The sequence below is a fragment of the Bidens hawaiensis genome, unplaced genomic scaffold, assembly GCF_021521415.1.
Source record: "Bidens hawaiensis isolate Kalapana, Puna unplaced genomic scaffold, B.hawaiensis_p1.1 tig00025672_1, whole genome shotgun sequence".
NCBI lineage: Eukaryota > Viridiplantae > Streptophyta > Magnoliopsida > Asterales > Asteraceae > Bidens > Bidens hawaiensis.
Genome location: NW_027505058.1, coordinates 37,857 through 60,646, shown reverse-complemented (window position 1 = coordinate 60,646; position 22,790 = coordinate 37,857). Strand labels below are relative to the sequence as shown.

The following is a 22,790-nucleotide window of genomic DNA, read 5'->3' as shown; positions in this document are numbered from 1 at the left end:
TTTTGCTAATATCCTAACGGTATTTGTGACGTTTTCTTCACCGAACTCCATAATCAACCTAGATGCAAACCTGTAACATTTCATAAAATAAAGTTTATCAACACAAAGATTGGTGAGCAATTCATAAGTTTGAGCAATAGATATATAGTATGAAAAGCCACAAAACTAGTATACAAAATCATAAATAATAGCTATAAACTTGGATAAATAGTTATCGCTAACAAGTTAGCGACACCCAACTATAAGGGGTTGCCAAATAGTTTAGGATTTTATAGTTATCGTTAATTGCATTACGTTAACGACACCTTGCCATGAGGGGTTGCCAAATGGTCTAGGATTTATAGTTCCACGATCCAAAAGCGATAAACACATAGTCAAATAAGCATAGAACACCAAATCGAGCAATTATTCAAGTAAGGTATACAACAACGTTTGTGGTTTAAGACCCAAGTATAAAACATTTAGTTTAGATAAGTTGATATGTCACCCCCAAAATAAAAGATAGAAAACGGGGTATGAAGTTACTCACGTTCAAGTAATAAACTTGAAAGATTGATTATTTGGAGATTTGCCGGAACGACGAGTTTAACGTATGAAGCCTAAATAAAAGAAAGTCTTGGATTTAGAAAGGTTGTCTTGAAGATCTTTAAATAAAATAATTGTTGCAAAAACTAATCAATTAAAGTTCAAGGTTTAAAATGTAACTATTTAAGAATTTATAATAATAACCCTTTTAAAAAATGTAAGTTTGCTTAAAACCGGGTTAAAGTATCTAACCTTAATATTTACTTAACCAATGTTAAGTAATAAGGTGGGGAAAAAGCTAAAATGCAAGTTCCATTAGGCTAAAGATACTAAAACGGGTTTTTAACGAGTGTTCGGGTTGTCGGTTAGGGTCTTGACAAATGGTCGAACCCAAAGTCAACTTTCCAAAATATTAATTGTTATGAGATAACTCATTAAAACATACTAACACTTAACCAAGTACGTAGATCTATTGTTTAGAACTAACAACGCACGTTAAGCGAGTGTTCGGTTTTGTCGGTCCAAACTATGTTATGAGATCAAGTTGGATCCAACTATTCCAAGTACTTGAGAAAATAATTAAAATCAGTTTGTAAACTATTTTTTTAAAGAAATATACAAGTCTTGATAGCTAAAAACACACTTGTGTGTCTTAAGCGAGTAAAAGTTGGTATAGTTCGGTTTGGTTCGGTCTCCATCTCACAAATAGTTCATAGATGGTTTCTACATGCCCAAATATCATAGAACTTGTATATTGGTTTATAAATGAAGGAAACTTAAATTTTACAACAAAAAAAGTTAACTACAAGTCTTTTAAGCAAAAGTTTCGGTTTAGTTCGGTTTCCATCTCCCAACGAGTTCATAGATGAATTCCATATGCTTAATATCAAAGAACTTGTAAAAATGATTTTTGAAACTCAAATCTAGCAATAAACATATTTAAACAACTATTTTAACAAAACTAGTAAACAAAAGTTCGGTTTCTGGTTTGAACTAGTTTCGGTTAAACCGAGGTTAGTCTTATACAAACCCACACCATGGAACTTGTAAATAAGATGAACAAACTAAAGGGTTAGAAGTTAGTCATAAGTGATATGTATAATAAGTTATGTGTGTGTAAATATATATCAAGAACACGAAGTCCTCCATGAAGCCTTGCCTTATGACATTCGAAACTTAACCAACCAGAGTCGGTGAAGTAACAAATAAAGGAAACAAAGGGTGTGTATTATATATATGTTGTACCACCATATTCAAGAGTTAGTAATGTTAGATGAACAAGTTAGAATGAAAGGCTATAGTTAGTTTGACTTGAGAAGTCAAAACTTCAAGAATACATAAGAAATAACAACCTTGAATCTATGGAGTTTTGAGAGAGTTTTTGGAGATGTAGCAAGAGTAAAATGAAGAAGATGGGTGTGTATATATAGGGAAGGAGTGAAGGGTTGGGTATAAAGATCCTTTTATGGTTTGCATAAAAATGGGTATGTTTAAATGGTCAAACAATGCATAATATAAAAAAAAACCAATATTTTATATATTTTATATATTTTAAATGACAAGATCCAATATTTTATATATTTGAAATGTTCGGGTTACAAACGGGTTGGGTTTACATAACAAAAGTGACCCGAAATTGACGAATGTCACATATTGGTTTGTAGTGTTTGTCATGGTGTGTAATGGGTTATTAGTGTGAGCGCGTTTTTACATGTGCATTTGGTTTGTTGGGGAGTGTGTTGTCTTTTTAGGGGGGGAGGGGGGTGCGCACTAAAATATTAACGGATCATCATGTTTTTGTGAAATAGTTGTTAATATTCTTGCTTGTAAGTTTGTAAGACACCAGATACATTTTTTTTGTTTATGAAAGTTAACTGTTAGTTATTTGATAACATCATCAATCCAATATATATGTATACGCCAGTATTCATGTGCACAAACAACTCACGTATTGCCACCCTTTTACCCTTTTTATCATTCGTTAACCAGCAAGTAAGTCGCTTTAATATGAGTATCTCTTTCATCTCCTAGATAAATTTTAACTCTAGCTACTCATGAATTAACAGGCATTCAATCCTTTATGTTGATTAGAATTCACAAAACCCACCATAAACAATAATTTTACCTTCTTCTGTTGTAAAATTTATATATCTTTTTACGTGTTCTCTACTTTCTTCTCTCTTTCAGCCTAGGTATGATACATTATTTTTTATAGTGAACCTTCATGCGATATGCTTACAAAAAATGGCATTATGCTTATTAGTGGTGTAGACGAGCCATTCCGAGCTCGAGGCAACTATTTCACTCCTTTTACTTATACAGTGTCATATTATATATAAGTGTCATATTATATAAGAAAAGGTTGCTCATGGTCACTCTATTATTATATTAAAGCTAAATGGACTTGTTTTTCTAAGACATATGCACACCTAATCATGAGGTTTAATCATGCATTCCTCATATTCTGCTCTACAATCGTACACCATCATATTAACAGAAGCAAAATAAAATATGGAAATAAGTCGGACCCTAATATAAAAATCAATATGAATTTATGCTTTCTTAGTAGACATTCCGAAAATACAACTAAATTTTCATTTCTTATAAACTATTCACGATGGCCATTGGAGTTGAGATAAGCAATGGATCTTATACATTGGATGTTACATAATATATATAGCATATATAGTATAGATAATACAAGTACACAACGAGATAACTTATGTTGCATCTAATCCAACATGTGTAAGCCCACTATTAATGGTGTACATAATAAAATTAAGGTATACAAGGTTTCCCGCGTGATTTCCGACTTTAATAGCGATAACTTGGCAAAAAAAATAAAATTAAATAAGGTAAAAAAATTTTTATAAATAAGATAAAACTAAAATAAATAAATGTTGCACTGTTGGTTCACTGAGTGTAAGGTTTTCATCTTCTTATCAATAACTATACTTTGTTGGTTCATTGAGCGTAATGTTTTCATCTTTTTATCAATAACTATACTATAATGTTCATCTTATCAGCTTAAACCTTTAAAAACTAAACAAATACCCTTGCTCTATTACAATCAGTAGAAGAAAGCTCATTCAAGAAATAGGCTGCACATCATCATAATATCACTTACAAGTTACAGTGAAATAAATTAAAATTCTCAAAACCATGAATACAAGTGAGTAATTATCATCACAATCTATGTATCAATTTCAGAATGTTCAAGAGCATCGACTAACTGGACATTTATAGCAAGAGCAGAAACAAGCACACTTTTGATTTCATTCATATTAATGGAAGGAGTACATTTGCTTGAAAGAACCCGCAATGGATTTCAAATGTCAAATTTTAAAGGCAAGTATGCATTAATAAGTGCCATGTAGATGTGTTTTGTAGGTTGAACTCCTGAGTCCTGATTCATACAATTCTTTTGGAGTACCCTTTAAGTTTGCTTTTGACCTTAAACATATAAAATGGTAACCATTTATAAAAAGGTAATAAGAAAAAAAAAAGTGTTTCTTGGGCAACCTAACTCAGCCCGTTTTGACCAAAAAAAAAATTAAACTGCTTGGCCCATTTTGACTCATGCAATAACTGTCTGACACGTTTTGACTCTTCTGACCCACGCATTTTTCAGCTCAAAAAAATTTAAACTGCTTAGCCCATTTTGACTAATGCTAATTTCTTTTTCAAGATTTTATCAACACGAACGTTAGTTTAAATAAACGGGCCCAAAAGTTCATTTGGCCTCGTACAAAATAAGTACCTATTTGGCCCGTTACACAACTTTAAAGTCCAAACAATGTGACAGTTGACTATTAATGTTAAAATAGTGATTTACCTATCAACACGAACATTATATATCTGGATGGTCGAATCATCCATGTCGATAGCAATAATATCGTTGTCTTGAGTATGAAAAGCAAGAAAAGTAGTTGCTGGTGGTGGAAGCATAATAGTTGTCATTGTCTGCACAAAAGTTGACTTTTAAGTTAAAACATTGTTCTAAATGAGCATAACATCAAAGATCTTTGTTGTTTTAGATTCATCACCAACGTCTTTGAAAGGTGGTTACTTGTTAAAAACTTTCATCTAGATAACTTAAATTTTCAATATCTTTATCTAGTTCCATTGAAGTTGATGCTAAAAATTTAGTCAACGTTACCTTAAAAGTGAGAAAGGGTTGGGGGCAATGAAGTAGGTTAATTGGTTGGATTTTGCGAGGTGTTCCCACCACTGCTGGATGTGATTCCAAGAGCCGAACGAGAATGAATACCACACATAAAAGTCAAGACCAAGCTCCTAATGGAATGTTTAACCGATCCATTTCGGATCAACCAAATTGGTACGGAAGTTGTAACATGGGAAAACCACGGAAAACACTTTGAATAAAGAAAACTTTCCTCCTGATGCTGACATCACCTACGAATCAATTTTTGACAATGCAAAGCAGGAAACCGACTTTCCACCAAAATTTATAATTTACAACCTGTAGAATGTAGACAACATAAAACATTAATAAATATACAATGAAGTCTTCAACTAAAATAACTAACTACATGTAACGAATTTGCAAAAAAGAAGTTAAAAGCACTAAGAACATGAAAACGACCTGCTTTTCCTTTTGAATAAGCCCATTTTAATTGGAAATTTATCTATTGTAATTTATATACTCGAGATTTACTTTAAATAGAAAACACTTTAGGTCCATTATTAAATATAAAAGACCAAAATAACACAAACTTCCCAAATTATTTTGTAATAATAGCAATGACAGCAAGAAACAATTCCATTAGAGAATCTCAATCTGAAAAATCAACATTTAATCAAGAAAATTTTATAAGTACCAGTTGTCATCGCATATCAAGTCAATGTTTTTTCTCTTTAACAACATTAAACATAAAGAATTAAGACGAAAACAAAACACATTGAATTATGTATTCAAATATATAAAATTTACTATAACACATCAGGTCGGCTCGACCCGTCAATTTTGTCATCTCTAGTTAGATGTGAATATCATTGGTTCAATGGTAGAGTATGGTGGTTCCCAGTTTTGATTTTTAGTCTTCCTCACCCTAAGCAAGACAATGATAATGTAGTCAATACAAGATGAAAAACACATGGTAGAATACAATAAAGAAACAGAATATGCCTGGAGAGGCGGTCTCATCTCCCTAATTATGACTTCCAACCAACAATCTATACCTAAAAAATGCATTCTCATTTATTTAAATGAAAACAAAACTCAAACCTTTTCATTTTAGATGATACGACCATACGACAACATTAGTAAGGTGATAGGATTATACAGAAGCATACAAATCAAACGAAAACAAATGATTGTTCAACCAATACAAACATATGGAATTGTATTGTTCATGGGTTTTGATTTCAGTTTGCTATTTAAGGGAATGTATGTGAATTGAAGGAGTAATCAATTGAAACAGATGGATGGTAATCTGAAGCGACAACTTAAGGTAGTGTAGAAATCGTCGTTCATTTGCATTCAAGGTGAAATCAATACCCTGCATTCAAGTCACCCGGTAAATCCTAAACCTTCAATAAAATTTTCCAACCCAAAAGGATTAAATAGCAACTCCTAAAGTTTGTTAGCTTCACTAACTTGTACGATAAGTTTGAAAAACGAAATAATGTAATGACAAATTACTTTTTCTGTCATATTATGAAATTACCTTTATATCCTCGTCCTTTAATTGTGAAATTACTTTTCTGTCCATCACTCCTCCTGAATAATATAATATAGATATAGATATAAACTCGTAATAATCCTTAAACACCACACTAATAATAGTATTATTATTATTATCGTTAAACCTTGTTCTAAAATTCTTCCTAAACACCACACTAATAATAATGTTGTACACATATTTATACTTTCATTTTTGTATTTCTAGGTAAAAATAGCATTTATGAATTATGAAATGTCTTTATTGTCCTTTTCATTTAATTATGAAATGACCTAAGCAAAAGGGTAAAAGAGATTTCATAAACCATGAATTATGAAATGTCCTTTTGTTCTTGTCATGCAATTATGAAAAGACATTTTGCCCATCACTCTTCCTTTATATATAATATAGATAATAATTCATATTAGTAATACAACCAATGACTCGTTTAAATTTTAACTTATGTTGCCAAAACAATCCCACTGTATTAGATAAATACATCCAACTCTCATAGCTTTACATTTATGTTGTTTCAAAACAATTTTACAACATTTGATTGGGATAAAAATCAACCAACTTTTCACTAAGGGGCATTGTGTATACGTGTTTGCTTTTCCGTTAAGTATGATTTCACTTGGCAATTATTATGAAAGTTAAAAATGTCATTGATTGCATTGTCAATATAGATTTTTGTCGTTCGATAAGTTATTGTATAAATTATTGAAATACAATTTCCCTAATAAAAATACATATGAAAATCTTCTTTTAAAGTATACCTTTCAACGCTTTTTCATGCAGTTATAGCTAATTCACATGTAAGTAACATAACTGATTAATCGTTATTGTAAATACATCCAAAAACATAATCATGAAAAAATGACATGCAGCACAATAGGTTATTAATAACAAAAATTGATAAAAAACATGTAACAAAAAAACTCCATAAAGACACGAAGACTTAAAGAAGATATCGTTCAAAGTCCACCGCAAATAAAGACAAAATTAAGCACCTAAGAGCACCCGCAGTTGGGCTTCATCCCACAACCACATAGACTCACAACGCCTAACACTATTACAAAAACAGCGCAAAAGGGGCGTTGCCCATGTTGGCGTTATTGGGGTGATCAGATGATGGGCGTTGCCCACATCTTCCACTTTTTCGAACTTTGTATTTAACTAGAGAGCCAATCACATCTTTCTCTTATTTTTAATCTTTACTTGCTTCAATTTTTCGATATTATTTAATAATTACAAAAAAGGAATCTAAACCAGTAGAGGTAAAATAAAAGAAAGATAAAAATAAAAGTCCATTCTTTCATGGCGGTGATATAATAGAAAAAATGGTCTTTTGAACTTCACCATTATGGATACCTGAAGACAAGGCTAAAACCAATTTTTAAACAAATTAACACAATTTAAAATTGAAATAAACATTATACGTATTAATACAAATCTAAAGGGATGTTTGGGATTTCTTACTTTTATTTACCTCCTTATGACAACAATAATATTCTCAAAACCATTTTTACCTCTTCAATTTTCACAAATTATAAGTCATAAGAAGCGAAAAAATAAGGTGGTTATCGGAAATCAGTCAAGCAAAGTGAGCGTGCCGGAGTGGTTATCGTGCATGACTAGAAATTATGTGGGCTTTGCCCGCGCAGGTTCGAATCCTGCCGCTCACGCTTTTTTAATTATTATTACTCCACTTTTTCACGTCAACCGTTTCAAAACCCAAAAACATCCACTCTTTTTAATTTTTACTTTTTATTATTAATCAAACACACATACAGATCTCGGCTTTCCGATCGTCTTCATCTCCACTTCACCATCAGCATTAATTCCTTATTCTGATTCCACTCACTACTGCAATCATCAATTAGGTCAAATTCTATTCAAAACTTATACTAATTTCTTTATATTTATGTAATCTTTTGTTTATATAAGCTATACGTGCTGGATAACTGATTTCCACTTGAATAATTAGGTCAATTTGGTGAAAATTTATCAGAACACGTCATTTCAGATTTATTATTATTATTATTATTATTATTATTATTATTATTATTATTATTATTATTATTATTATTACAACAGGACTTTGATTTCAGGCTTTGTAATGGCATCATCCAGCAAAACGGAGCATGCAGCGGAAGCCGATTTCGAGGAAGAAGAAGAAGAACAGGTACATATAGTTACCACTTACCACCTTCTCTTGTATAATTGCTACCTAAAGTATGTTTAATTAAGCTGGAATATCAAGTAGTTAGTAGTTGTACTTTTTTAAAGAAGAATATTATCCGTTTTCGGTACAGGTGTTAACTGTTGATTGATCGTTTATGTTATCGTGCAGTTTGAACATTTTGATGACTATACGCTAGCTTCTTCATGGGAAAGGTATTAACCGTATTATATAGATCTGTTAAACTTTAATGTGTGTTTCTATGTGGATCATTTAAACTAGTTTTGCTAAAATTGTTATTCATAGGTTCATTTCTGAAATCGAGGCTGTTTGTCGACAATGGTTAGCAAGTGGTCCCAAAAATTTACTGGTAATGAGATACATTATACTTCTTATGTTCAATACGAAATTTAATTGTTTGTTGATTTTTGTGTGTAGGAAAAGGGAGCTGTTCCGTTAGGGGAGCCGGAGAACTTGTATAAGGTTAAAGCTGAGCTGAAATATGCTATGAAAAACTATTGCATGGAGTACTACTTTGAAATTAGTAATGCTGGTATATATGAAACTCACCTTCAGGTTTCGGTTTTGGTTTCGTCATGCACGTTATGTTTCTATTGTTGTTAATTATTGTATTCATTGTTGCGTTATCTTGATCAGGAAAGACTGTAGATTGGAATTCTAGTTTACATGACCTGCAATTGTCTTTTGGTGTGAAAGAATTCATGGTAATGATAATAGTTCATAATCTTAACTTTCATATGTTATTGTTAGGTTAATAAAATATCAAGGTATTAATGTTTCACGTGTAAACAGGTGATTGCACCAATAAGTGCCAACGGTGTTATTCTTGATTCACCAGAGGCTAGTAAACTTCTAAGTGCAGTTGCTATAGCCTTTTCAAAATTGTTCCAGGTGGACTGTTACTTATAATAAGTGATTCGATTTCAGAAACTAGAATTTTAAGAAATTTAAGAAATTTTTATCTTAGAATTCTGATTCTATGTACACTTTAGTTTGTGGCCAGCATTTGTTCCAGTGCACGATCCATCTAGAAAAGCTTACATTGGTATCCAAAATATGGGGACGGTTTTTACTCGAAGATTCGAGGCAGATCTTATTGCTAGTCAGGTTCCAGTAAAACTCATGCATTTGGAGGGATTATATGAGCTCTTTGTTTCTAAGTTTGTAAGTCGCATGATCTCCTCAATCCTCATAATATGTTTACAATAACATACATTATAACTGGATTATTAATGATGTAGGCCTTCTCATCATCTGACCTTTCAACACATTTTTTCCAAGTTCGTTTCACTATGAAACTTACATACAAAACTCTTCCTTATGATGATGATAGCGAAGTGGTAAAATCTGAGTTTGAGATTGATGAATCCGGAAATGATAACGGTGTTGATAAACGTAACAAGTTACAATGGGATGATGATTGTCCTTGGAGTGAGTGGTACACTGCTGAAGACCCTTTAAAAGGTACAATATTGTAGAAACATTTGAAAGTAATGTTTGTTAGTCCATGCATATTTAGAAATTGCAATTTTGCAGCTTTTGAACTTATTGTCATGTGGGAAGAGAAAACAGTTGAAAGCTCCATGGAGATGGCTGAGCTGGAAAATGTTTCTATTCATGAAGCTCATAAGTGGTTCATTGTTCCTGAGTTCTCTTCTTATCTGTAAGCAATCCTTTTGTTAATTATTTTTGCACCATATTTCGTCCATGTTCTTTAATAAAGTAGCAGTTTTTGTTGTATAGTATGGGTGATTATGAGGGAAATATGGTTGGATTTGCTTCACAACTTGGGCTTTTGATTGATGCATTATCTATGTCGTTAGATGTTCCTTTCATGGAAGATTTTGTGTCGGGTATAATTTGTTATCTTTTAAATAGTCTTTTGAGTCTTCTATATAGCTGATTTTTTGTTGTTATTCTTTACAGTTGAAACATCTGGATCTGATAAATTGAAGTCATCTGCAGTAGTTCCTCCGCCTACTGTTCTTGATCGTGTGCTCAAAGATTTATGCCATGAAGGTGCGTTTTCTCTTTGTTTTTTGCGATTTAAACTTATTACACACTCCTATTTCTAGGCCTATAAACGAACCATATCTTCGGTGAACGGTTCGTGAGCCGGTTGGCGGGAACAAGAATCAAAAAGTTTCTCTCATTTAGTTAAATGATTGAACAGGAACACATGCATCTTTCATTCATTTATGTCCGTGAATGTTCTTTTATCTGAATTTGTTAATGTTCATTCGTTTGCGTTCGTTAATATTTTTGTTTGATACTTTGATTTATTTTGGCCCAGTACAACTTAGTTTTGTTTTAATAACTTTTTAGACTCAAAACATTGCTCTTCACATTACTTTTAACTGGTTTTAGCTAAGTTATGTTCGTTCATCTATGTTCAGTTATGCCCGCTTGTTTACGTTCATGAACAGTTCGTTTACACTGTTAACGAAAGAACATAGACAAACACAAACAAGTTTATTTTTTTAACGGACGGATACGGACATGAAAACCCTGTTTTTTTAATCGTTTGTGTTCGATCTTTTCTTCAGTTAAACGAATGAACATGAACATGCTCTGTTCGATTCTTTTACAAGCCTAGTTATTTTTTCATGGAATGCACATGTCACATGTGCTCAAAGTATGCCTTTTTTGTATTTTCGTGTGCCATGAGTGATTCCATGTCCCTGATGCTCCCTTTTTCTTTATAATAAACTGTAAAATAATACACAAGTTTCATAACAGGACCTGAAGTCATTTCTCCTGAAAGCAGACACAAAAGTTCTAAATTTATAAAGGGTGCTCCTTTAGAAACTCTGTTTGCTCAATTTTGCTTACACTCGTTATGGTTTGGTGACTGCAACATACGCGGTAAAGATGGTCAAAATTAAAACTAGTTAATCAAAAACAAAATTTATATGTATATTACTAAAATGTATTATTATATGTTTAGCGATTGCGATCCTATGGATTGAATTTATTAGAGAAGTTCGTTGGTGCTGGGAAGAATCACAATCATTGCCACGAATGCCAGTCAATGGCACAATTGACTTGTCAACTTGTCTGGTTAATCAGAAGTTGCAAATGGTAATACATTAAAAAGTTTCTAAGATAATAGCGTGCATGGTTTTTATGTTAAATGTATCTATGTTGCTGTTTCTCAGCTTGCTATTTGTATCGAAAAAAGACGTCAGCAGCTTGACAACTTTCAAGATGCTGCTGAAGACAGCTTTAGTGATTCTACTAGTGTTGAGGCTGAGGTAGGTTATCATTTGTTCTTTTTGTTCATAAGCAAAGATATTAATATTATCATATACAATATTATTTATATACTAATGTTTTATTTAATAAAACTGCAGGCAAGTGATGTGGCTAATGAGGATTCATCTCATACATCGAAGGTCAAAGAGGGTTTAAATAAGGATAGTGACAGGTGAAGTAAGCAAGTGAGAACTTATTGGTTATTAGTTATTGAAGTATTGAACACTAACCGACATGCAAGATGCTAAAATAATATTTATTTTTTATAAATGAAAAAATGTCAGATGATTTTAAATTGTCTTAATTTTTATTTTTGCAGCACCTCAACTTCCAATAATAATAATAATAAGAGGAGGGGATCAGCAGGTGTAGTGGAATCCATGATGCTTTTGAATTCTCCTGAATATATGCATGCACCATTTACTCAGGTTAATCTGTTTTTACACACTGACTTTCACCTTCAAAGTCAATAACTTGACATTTCCTTTGTTTCTTTCTTTTTGTTTTACAGGATCCACCTATTATGACGGAAGATATGCACGAAGAAAGGCTCCACGCAGTTGAAGTCTTGGGTGATTCATTTGTAAGTTTTAACATATTCGGGATATAATTATGAAAGTATTATCAGTTTCACAACTAAACACCCAGAAAACAACATTTTTGTATTCTTTATCTATGAAATAGTCATTATTGAGATAATTTCTTTTTTATTCACTGAGAATTATTATTTTCTTGTATAAATTGTCAGAATTTCTCTGGCCAGTTGGAGAAGGACATCCTATCTTCAGGTAACACACACACATAGATACACACACACACATATATTAATATATGCAATTGAAACCAGATATGTCGGCGTTTAAAGCTGCAAATCCAGGCGCTGTATTTGAAGACTTTATCCGATGGCATTCTCCAAAAGACTGGGAGGATGACACGTCATCGTCGTCTTCTAGAAACAAATGGCCACCTGGTGGACACCTTTCAGAGAGAATGTCTGAACCCAGTAATTCATGGCGCAAAATATGGAACGATGCACTTCTTTACCAGCTTCAGAACAAAAACCACTAATGGATCCAAATAGAGAAGGCGAAAAGGTACATACATGGTTAATGTTTGATATTACAATTTGGATTTCTTATACTATAATAATAATCTTACTTTCAAAACCTTTTTTCTTCAAAGATACTTCACTATCTGGAAACCGTTCGACCACATCAACTGCTTGAGCAAATGGTGTGCACTGCTTTTCAAGCAGCAGCCGACACGCTTAACCAGACTAACTTTGGTGGCTTAAAGAGCATGACTACAAAAATTGATCAGTTATATCCAACTATGGCTTCTGCATTGAGACCGTTGCAAGGTAGGAGTTAATTAATTTATTTTTTCTATTTATGAACCTTATAAGATTTCATCTTTGAATTGTAGCAAACAAGTTACCTCGGGATATTGAGATAATTGAGGACTTGAAACGGCTTTGTGTTGTATTTGAGCATGTGGAGAAACTAATAACATTAGCAGCTTCTCTACATCGAAAATTCTTGCACGCACCGCGTCTTTCGCAAACTATTTTTAACAATTTTTATGAATTTTATTTACCCAAAATGGGAAAAGCTTCAGTTGGAGGATATGCAAACAAGGTATGCCAAAAATATTGTCTTTTTTTTTTCTTAAATGTTAGATTCAAGGGTTTTGCTTTTGTCTAAAAGAAAATTGTATTTTCATTTTCATCCCAAAAGTGAGTTTGTGCATGGGTCGGTTTTGAGCTAAAACCAGTAATTTCGGTTTTTGGGTTTTTAAAAACTGTATGGTTTCGTTTTTTTTTTGGTTTACAAATACTTCTGTTCGGCTTTTGGCTTTTTTCAGCTTTACGATTTGGGCTTGAAATTTTTGGCCGACAATTGGTCCAAGATAATGAGTATGGGCATGAAATTTGACATTATTTTTTTAATTGATAATTCATAAATTCATTTACAAAAGTCGTTCTAATTCTTATTAAGTTACTTAAAGTTCAAAAATAAATTTATATTTCATAACTTCAATAAGAAAAGTCGTTTTTTTTTCCAGTTTTTACGGGTTCGGTTTTTATGAGTTCAGTTCGGTATTTTTTGCAGTATTTGGTACATACAAAATCGAAACCGAACCAGAAATTCTTTTGAAAACCGTAAAACCAAAACGTTGGTTTACGGTTGGGTTCAGTTAGTTCAGTTCAGTTTTTACGGGTTTTTGGTTTGGTTTTTTCGGTTTTCAGTACATGCACAACCGAAACCGAGCTCCAAATTCCGTTTCTGAGAAAGCATAAAGCGAAACCGTCGTTTGTAGGTTGGGTTCATTTAGTTCAGTTTTTGAGAAAACATAAAACCAAACCGTTCGTTTTGGGTTGGGTTTAGTTAGTTCGGTTTTGTTATGTCGGTTACGGGCTGGTTATTTCGGTTTCATGCACACCGGCTTTGTCTGGACCCACAAGTTAGCACCGGGTATTTGTGGGGCCCACCAGTTTTCTCTAAACAATTTTTTTTCAGGAATTAGTGAAGAAAAAAGAAGAAATAAGGGTGAATGAGAGAGACGTGGTAACGAGTATGTTTGTTCAACCATCGGCTAACCAGTCATGGAGGAAGGTGCTGAGCATGGGAAATTTATTAAACGGGCACGAACCGATTCTAAGGGAAATTGTGTTCTCGTTGCGTGATCGGGTGGACAGCAGTTACCATGCTCCTAGGAGCCAGTGGAGTCATGAGCAGGAAATAGAAACTCACAGGATGTACATTTGTGGCACTTCAAATGATTTAAGGGTAGCTTTATCTGTTACCTCTTGTGATTGATTAACATGTAGTATTTTCTTGTTTTGAAAACTTATCTAATCTTGGTGCTAATTTGTGTTTAAATCAGTATGATACTTTTTATTTTTAGCAATTAGCAGGTAGGTAATAGGTGATACCTTACATGATTATTCGAAATTTACATACTTGTTTATCTGAACCATACCTGTAATTCTGTAAACATAACTTTATTTCTAGAGTGAACTGCATTTTCATCCCTGTGGTTTGTCCAAATCTGCGGTTTTAGTCAAATGGTTTCAAATTTGCGATTTTCGTCTTTTTGGTTTTATTTCACTTGCAATTAAACCCAAATTCATTAACCCCGTTAAGTCTGGTCGTTAAACCCATCAGCGTGCCTCTCACGTGAGGGGCATTTTTGTTCTTTTTCCCCAAATAACCACCGTTGTAATTCGTAGGCCCTCTCACGTGAGCTGTTGGGGTGTATTTGGGGAAAAAGAACAAAAATGCCCCTCACGTAAAGGGTACGTTGATGGATTTAACGATCAGACTTAACAAGGTTAATGAAATCAGATTTAATTGCAGGTGAAACGAAACACAAGACGAAATCACAAATTTAAAACTATTGGACTAAAACCGCATATTTGGATAAACCACATGAAAAAAACCACAGTTTATTCTTATTTCTATTTTTTTGTTTTTTTTTTGTTTTTGCCCTTTTGGGTAATATTGTGATCTATTATTCCACTCACTTTCTTAGCCTTTTATATTTCTAAATTCTTAGGTAATAAAAGTTATATAAAGATTGAAAAGACCAAGAAATATACATCAAAATCTTAACCCATACTTTTTATTTTTAACAAACTATAAAAAAGTATACATATGTGACCGAGTATGAGACTGTTTGTATAATATTATTAATATATATAAAACTTCTTTATAATATAAAAGCATTATAATTGATAAACAAATCAGTAAAATCTGGTTCTAGATCAATAAATAGATTTAATATCTTTTTTTATTCTTCTAACGTGGTATTCTAAAACATCTATGACAATAAATAAACATTTATTTGACGTCAAAAAAAGGGTGTAGAAATTGGAGTTTGTCGAAAGGTTTCATTTTCAAGACGCCATGATATCAAAAATAGTTGCCCATCCTTTTCCATTACTACTACTTCATAACTCATCTTGTGTCTTATTTATAAGCCAAAATCGCATTTGAAAACGATCATTAAAAGGTCGACGATAACTTTTATTGGGTTGTATAACATCTGAAATCGAGTCGCAATAAAGTGTACATGAGTTAAAATTTAATCACAACTATTATCATTTGGTCGCTGCCGGTCCCAACTAACAAATTGGCTGCTCACGGTCCCAACTTTTTGCATATTTGTTCCCAACGGTCCGCGACTAACTGGATCCTAACTCCGTTACTTGCAGGTCGCTGGAAAAACGTTTTTTTTTTACCGGAAAACTCACATTTTTGCCTATAAACTCTAAATTTCCGTCCAATATCTTTGTAGCCTTAGATCAGACCATTAGAAAACTTTTATTAGTAAAAACCCAAATTATTGAGGTCGTTGGAACCCTAGAAATATTGTCGGAATCAATTGGTGGTGCTCAAATGGTGGTAGTTGGTTGGTCGTGAGTCAATTGGTGGTGATGGTGGTGTTCAGGTGGTTTTCAAGTTGAGTTTACCGGCAAAAAATGTGACTTTTCCTGCCAAAATCGTTTTTCCGGCAATCTGCAAGTAACAACGTTAGGATTCCGTTAGTCGCGGACCGTTGGTAACATATAAGTTAAAAGTTGAGAACGTCAGCAACTAATTTCTTAGTTTGGAGACTGACAGCGATCAAAATGAGATATGTGATTGGGATTAATAAAAAATAATACACCCCATATCAATTATATATTGTCTTTATTTTATATAAATCTAATTTAAATAGGTTAAACAAGTTATTGTGAACACCTAAAACTCAATTATTTTTGTGTCGTGTTTACGACAAACTACTCCCAAGGTTAATTGGAAGTTATTACGGACTGAAACCATTGCAAGGTATGAGACTTGTCCCACATCGATTGTATGGGCAACTGATGTGGGGTTTATAACCAAATGAGTTTCTTGCCCATACAACCGATGTGAGACAAGTCCCATACCTTGTAATGGTTTCAGTCCGTAACAGAAGTTATACTATTATATGGTTCCATTTTATTAGCATCCTTAATTTAATTTAACCTTCAATAATTACCCATTGTAAGTTTAAACTAATATGAAGGGTAGATGTTTATCCAGAAAGTCATAAGCTTTCACAATGTCACAATCAGTAGGAAAGAGACCCAACATCCATTTGAGTGGTGGGTGGGGGGAAATAATCCACTCCAATAAAACTTCTTCATTTTGTACATTTTTTAAATTCCAATTATTGAGATATTGTCCCAAATAATAAACAATCACACACACACACCATATATCTCATGGACTCATGCCATATATTTATTTACATGATATATTTATGTAAAAGAATGTTTGGTTGTGTTTAATGTTCATATTTATATTCAAGATAGTGTAGTGCTTTGGAAATTGGTCCGAATCGATCAATCTGGTTAAAACAAAATTTGCCATGTCGTAGGCTCGGTTATGATCTAATGGTCCAAGCACAAAACAAATCGTATGGTTTAAGATGTCCATATCGAATTAAAGGAAAAATTGTCAATGATTTTCTTCTCTGTTTGATGGGCGTAAGCCATATATTGGTATTTGGTCAACCTGTAAACCGTTAAAGCTTTTGATTTAACTGTATGTCTGTTTGGTTTTCAAAACATTTTAGAAGTTAGCAAATAGGAAATTATAATTTAATATAACTGTTATTGTGGGGCTAAAATAATTTATTTATAAATATATCTTTATCTTAATTTTAAATATTATCATTTACAAGCTTTATAAAAAGCAACAACAAGAAGTTCTAGCATAATAACTAAAGTCTAAAAGAGTGTTTATTATTAATGACTTTCTATCCTATATTTGTAATATAATATATTCAAAATATAACAAATATTACTAGTTGATACTTGATACCACAATTATGAATATGATAATTTAAAAAAATTATACAAAACATCCAATAGACATTGGTGAAGTAGTTGGTTTTATTTTCAAGATGGGAATTGATTACCAACCCACAAATTAAAAAATAAAATGGACAAATTTCTGAAAAAGAAAAGAAAATCATTGTACAAAATCATTGCAACACAAACAATTCAGTCTTTTAGTTACCCCAAAGGAATCTAACTCAAAATGCAACTTGCAACATGAACAAAACAACACAACCTTTAGTTTCACATGTAGCCACCTTTTTGTCTAACCGTTAATACATAATACAACATGTACTAGTATTATTACTATGTGATACAATACAATCATATTACTGTTACTAAAATATATAAATATAAAGCAAGAACTTTGGTGCCCAAGTGGTCTATTAGGCTACTTGGCGGCACCGTATAGGTCAGTTAATTTTGCTTATTTTTTTTGAAGTTCAGCTACCATAATAAACGTAATGGAAACCGACTAAACGTTAATTTTTTGTTTTAGTTCTGGTACCATAACAAACCTGAAAGAAACCGACGAGTTCGCGCAGACTCGCGATCCTATTTAAAGCTCATGACCGAAAACACTTGGGTTTTACTAAAGCGCAAATTTACCGACCGATCCCCCACCTCCCGCCCCAAATTGGGCATTGGTCCACCTCAATTTTTATATTTTTTTATTCGTTTTTTAGTTATGATACCGTAACGTACGTAATCAAAACCGACCGAATTCGTGTCAAGTTACCGCCTCAATGCTTTGGACCGACAACGTTTGGGTTTTACCACCATCCGAGTTTGCCAACCAGATAATCATCGTCTCAAATATTTTGGTTTCTTATATGGGAATGTTTTTATATGTTAATTTAACGAATTCATTTTTTGGGTTTTAATGTTCAAATTTTACCAATGAGGTCTATATCGTAACGAACGCAGCCGGTACTGACTGAATTTGTGTCGACTAATCATCATAATACGCGGGTTTTACCAATGGCCATGTTTCACGTTAGGATTTTGCCATCTTTCCCGGCGCAACGCACCATGTAGGAAAACTAGTTAATACAAATGTATAATATCACATATGATCGTAGACATGTTTTTTTTATTTGTATAAATTGTTTGATATATGACAAAACTTAATAGTCACCAAGTCTATATTTTGGCCAAGAAAATTCATCCAGTCGTACATTCATATTTCTTTTCTATTTACGTCCCATCATCACATCTCTCTCCACAAAACCACCATTTTACATTCTCACAAATCAATCAAACCCTAAAAAGAATTACACATCAAATCTTCATCTTCTTCATAACACCAAAGTACATTCATATTCATACCCTTTCAATCAATCACAATATTTAAAATTCCCATATGAATCCAGCAACATGTGGATCCGGGTCAGCAGAACCTCACAGCGGTGATGACAGCACTTCACAAACTGCCTCCACCGCTAGGAGGTCAGTAGCAACTGTGGTTGCTGCTGCTGTACCACCAACACAACAACCACAGCCACCCAGTAGATACGAGTCCCAGAAACGACGGGACTGGAACACGTTTCTACAATACTTAAGCAATCACAAGCCGCCGCTAACTTTATCCAGGTGTAGCGGTGCACATGTGATTGAGTTCTTAAAGTACTTAGACCAGTTTGGCAAAACTAAAGTCCATGTGACTGATTGTGAATACTTTGGTCAACCTAATCCTCCAGCTCCATGTACTTGTCAACTCAAGCAAGCTTGGGGGAGCCTAGACGCGCTTATCGGGCGGCTTCGAGCCGCCTACGAGGAGAATGGAGGCAAGCTGGAGCTTAATCCGTTTGGAGCAAGAGCTGTAAGGATGTATTTAAGGGAAGTTAGAGAGAGTCAAGCTAAAGCTAGAGGTATTCCATATGAAAAGAAGAGGAAACGGCCGGCCGGAGGTGCCACGGGTGGCGTTAAAGTGTCGGTGGATGACGGTGGTGGTGGCGGTGACGGTGACGGTGGTGGGGGTGGTGAAGCACCGGCTAGTTCTACAGTTGATTAGACCTTAATTGTTATTAGTGTTTACAATTAAATTTAAAAGTATTTTTTTATTGTTTTAGTATTTTTTTTAATTATCTTGCAATTGTAATGAAATTGAAGTATCATAATTTCACTCCTTACAAAAGTTGTTGATTTATTATGTCTCTAGTTTTTTTACAAAATGTATAAAGTTAACGGTATAGACGTTACTAAGAACGTCTAGAATTATAAATTTATTGAAATTTGGAAGATGTTTTAAAAATTGCTCGTTGACGGAATAAAGCTTGTGTAGTTCGGGCTTGTTTTTGTTGTTTCGTCTTTGCTCGTGTGATGCGTGAACGGTTGTATTTTGACATGTGTGTTCAAGCCTCTTTAACAATTTTTCAAGGGTGTTATTTTTAATTTATAGATAAACTCATTAAGGAAACACTTTGCTGATTTAAAATGTATTGGTTTATGAAGGTGGTAATACGTACATAATTTTTTTAATGTAGTTGCATTAATTATGATACACATATTATGTTGGATATTTTAGTGTTATTGGATTAACTTGTCGATGGAGGAAATAGCGTTAGAGATTAAACGAGTTAGGTGACGCGGAAGTGCGAACTTGTTTAACAATAATGTTATTTGGGCTTTGTTATTTGGTTTTATACTTGGGCTTAAGTATAATGATAAGTGGGCTTATGATTAATCAGTTGGGCTCATGTGAGATATGAGAATTGATTTATATATGTCGCTGATTTTATTCTCTGGATAACAACATATCATCTCAATCGAATATTAAAAGAACAAAGAAGACGGTTACTTCTCTCTGGTTTTCATTATCACATAGAATCATCAAAATCCAATTCCATGTGCAGAAAATCTCTGTCTTATTCGATAAATCATTGCGTGTAACCCGCAAATAGGTTTATCTGAAAGTGATTCACGATTCAGAGATTAATCCATGCAATTATTCAAGAAACTAAGATTGAAATCAAGATTACAGGTTTGCATCATTGATCGAATTCATCATCCAGGTACGCAATTATACAACAAAGATAAACCTATTGGGTTTGATTTGGTTATTATTTTATCAATTTTCGGTTTGTTAAATGTGTGGTTCGACCGAATTTTGGTGGAAATCCTAATTCACATATGATGAATTTTATTCGTATGGTTTAGTACCAGAAGTATCAAATTTCAGATGGGATTTCAATTTGAGATTTAATTAAATCCAATTGATTCCATAGCGTGTTATTTTAGAAATACAATAGCACTGTAAATTTGTTTTTCAAGATATCTCATGGTAACCGTCATGAACAATTTTTAATTAATTGATTGATTTTGGTCATTGATTTTGAGTTCAGTTATATTGATATTGGCTAACGTGATCTAGAATACTAATACTAACTACTGGATCATTTATTAACCTAAATAAAGAATTGGTGGCCTAGATAAAGAATTAGGCTTTGTATATTGATTATCTGGAAGGGTTAATGGATCCAATTCAATTTGATGTGAATCGAATTGAAGTTTGGTAAAGGCCTAAAGGGTGTGATTTTTTTTATAAAATCAATTCATTGCCTTGTTTGTGTTGATTTGAGATTTAATCTATAAGTCAATTTCAAATATGCATTATTTAATGAATAAATGAATTGGTGTTATGGATTTTCACATGAAAGCATTTAAAACAGCAGTATAACAAATTTGCCTCATGATGGGGTGATGTATTTATTCACCATTGAATCTTATATTAAATTTTATTATATTATAAAATCCACATGAAATCATGGATAATGTGTAAAAGTCAAAGTACATAAGGCATGGAACTCATGAAAGAAACCAATTAACTTGGCAGTTCTCTTTGATGCATATTATTGGAAGTAACTGGTTATATTATGCCAATAGATTGAAACAGATATTATATCCAATTAATTGCTATTAGTATTTGTTTTCGATTTGTTTCTGGTGTTAATATGTGAAAGTCAAAGGATTCAAGTTGATCCCAATTTAAGATTACAAGAAGTTAAAGTTGTTTTGTTGGAGATGTGGAAAATTGGGACACCTAAAGAAAGATCGCCGAGTGAAAGTTACGGGTGGAAACAAGAATAATGTGGTGGGTCAAGGTGGGTCGAAAGACCCAAATGCTATAAAAGGTACGCTCACCAATTCTACTTTAATTTTGACAAAACCATGAGTTTTGTAGTTGATTTAATGAGTCATTCGAGAAATGTTAATTATTTTTCAAAACGCACAAAACTGGATTTGATTCAAAGAAACAAAAGTTTTTCATAGTTTGAATGAAATAAAAAATATTATTAAATATTTGACAGATGGTACACACATGGGTTGACGGGTCAAGGCCCGGGTAATAATTAACTTATTAGAAGTATACAAGTTGGAAAAACCTTTGGGATGTGAAATAAATGAAACTCGATATTCGGGTTTGTTATTGGACTCGAAAAGTCTAATGGTTTTAAAATAATTCGGTGAAGAATTATTTGTGGTTTATATCTTATTCCTAATATGTAGAGGATGACATGCTTGCATGGTGGGTAGAATCAAGTGACATGAGTCATTATGCAAGGATCTGAAACGGTTTGAAGAATTTGAACCGGTTGAAGACTTGTATTTACTTGTGGAAAACATATGTTTTGGATTATGTGTTGTATATTCTAAGGATTAGAAAGAATCTTTTGTCTGGGATGTTTTAAATCATTTTTGGTTTGAAACAGGTTATTGAGTCAGATAAGTTTATCTTATCGCGACATGAAATCTTTTAGATTCGGATATTTGTGTATTGGAGTATTAAAACTAAATATTAATGTTCTATTTGTTATTGAATCTGTTTGTATGTTATGATCATTTCAATTCAGCATAGACTATATGTATATATTGTGACATGCCAGGATAGGGCATGTGAATTATTTTAGAACGAAAGGAAAAATACATTCTTAAAAGAAATTGTCAATTCGTTAATATCTTACTCGGGTTTGAGTGATTGATTAGACAAAGAAATTTTTATATTCTAGTATTGATATAAAGGATCTGGGGGAGGTTATGTTATCCTAGGTATAATAATTAAAGGGAGTAATTATGGTATATATGATTCGATTTAATTATTGAGAAAGAATTGAAGAAATTCAATCAGTTTGATTGTTCTTCGGTTATCACTCCTATATATAGATCCTAATATCAAGTTTGTGGCTAATAAAGGTGATTTTATTTCACAATTAGAGTATTCAAAGTTAATTGGATATTTGATGTATGCTATGAT

General features: G+C 32.8%; 1 non-coding gene and 2 pseudogenes across 2 annotated transcripts; all 3 read left to right on the top strand.

The window, feature by feature from the left end:
- Positions 1-7,812: 7,812 nt before the first annotated feature.
- On the top strand, positions 7,813-7,894 carry TRNAS-AGA (transfer RNA serine (anticodon AGA)). Its single transcript has one exon. It is a non-coding gene; the product is annotated as a tRNA-Ser (tRNA).
- Positions 7,877-14,557, top strand: LOC143610329 (uncharacterized; annotated as a pseudogene). The gene is made up of 22 exons (XR_013149573.1): positions 7,877-8,092; positions 8,321-8,394; positions 8,563-8,606; positions 8,698-8,761; positions 8,830-8,967; positions 9,054-9,116; positions 9,205-9,303; positions 9,405-9,576; positions 9,654-9,876; positions 9,949-10,075; positions 10,156-10,265; positions 10,339-10,431; positions 11,152-11,277; positions 11,360-11,493; positions 11,571-11,839; positions 11,987-12,095; positions 12,179-12,250; positions 12,416-12,455; positions 12,515-12,761; positions 12,850-13,027; positions 13,093-13,304; positions 14,187-14,557. The product of XR_013149573.1 is annotated as an uncharacterized LOC143610329 (transcript).
- A 4,342-nt stretch (positions 14,558-18,899) lies between these two features.
- LOC143610327 (protein LIGHT-DEPENDENT SHORT HYPOCOTYLS 5 pseudogene) lies at positions 18,900-19,550 on the top strand (annotated as a pseudogene).
- The last annotated feature ends 3,240 nt before the right edge of the window (positions 19,551-22,790 follow it).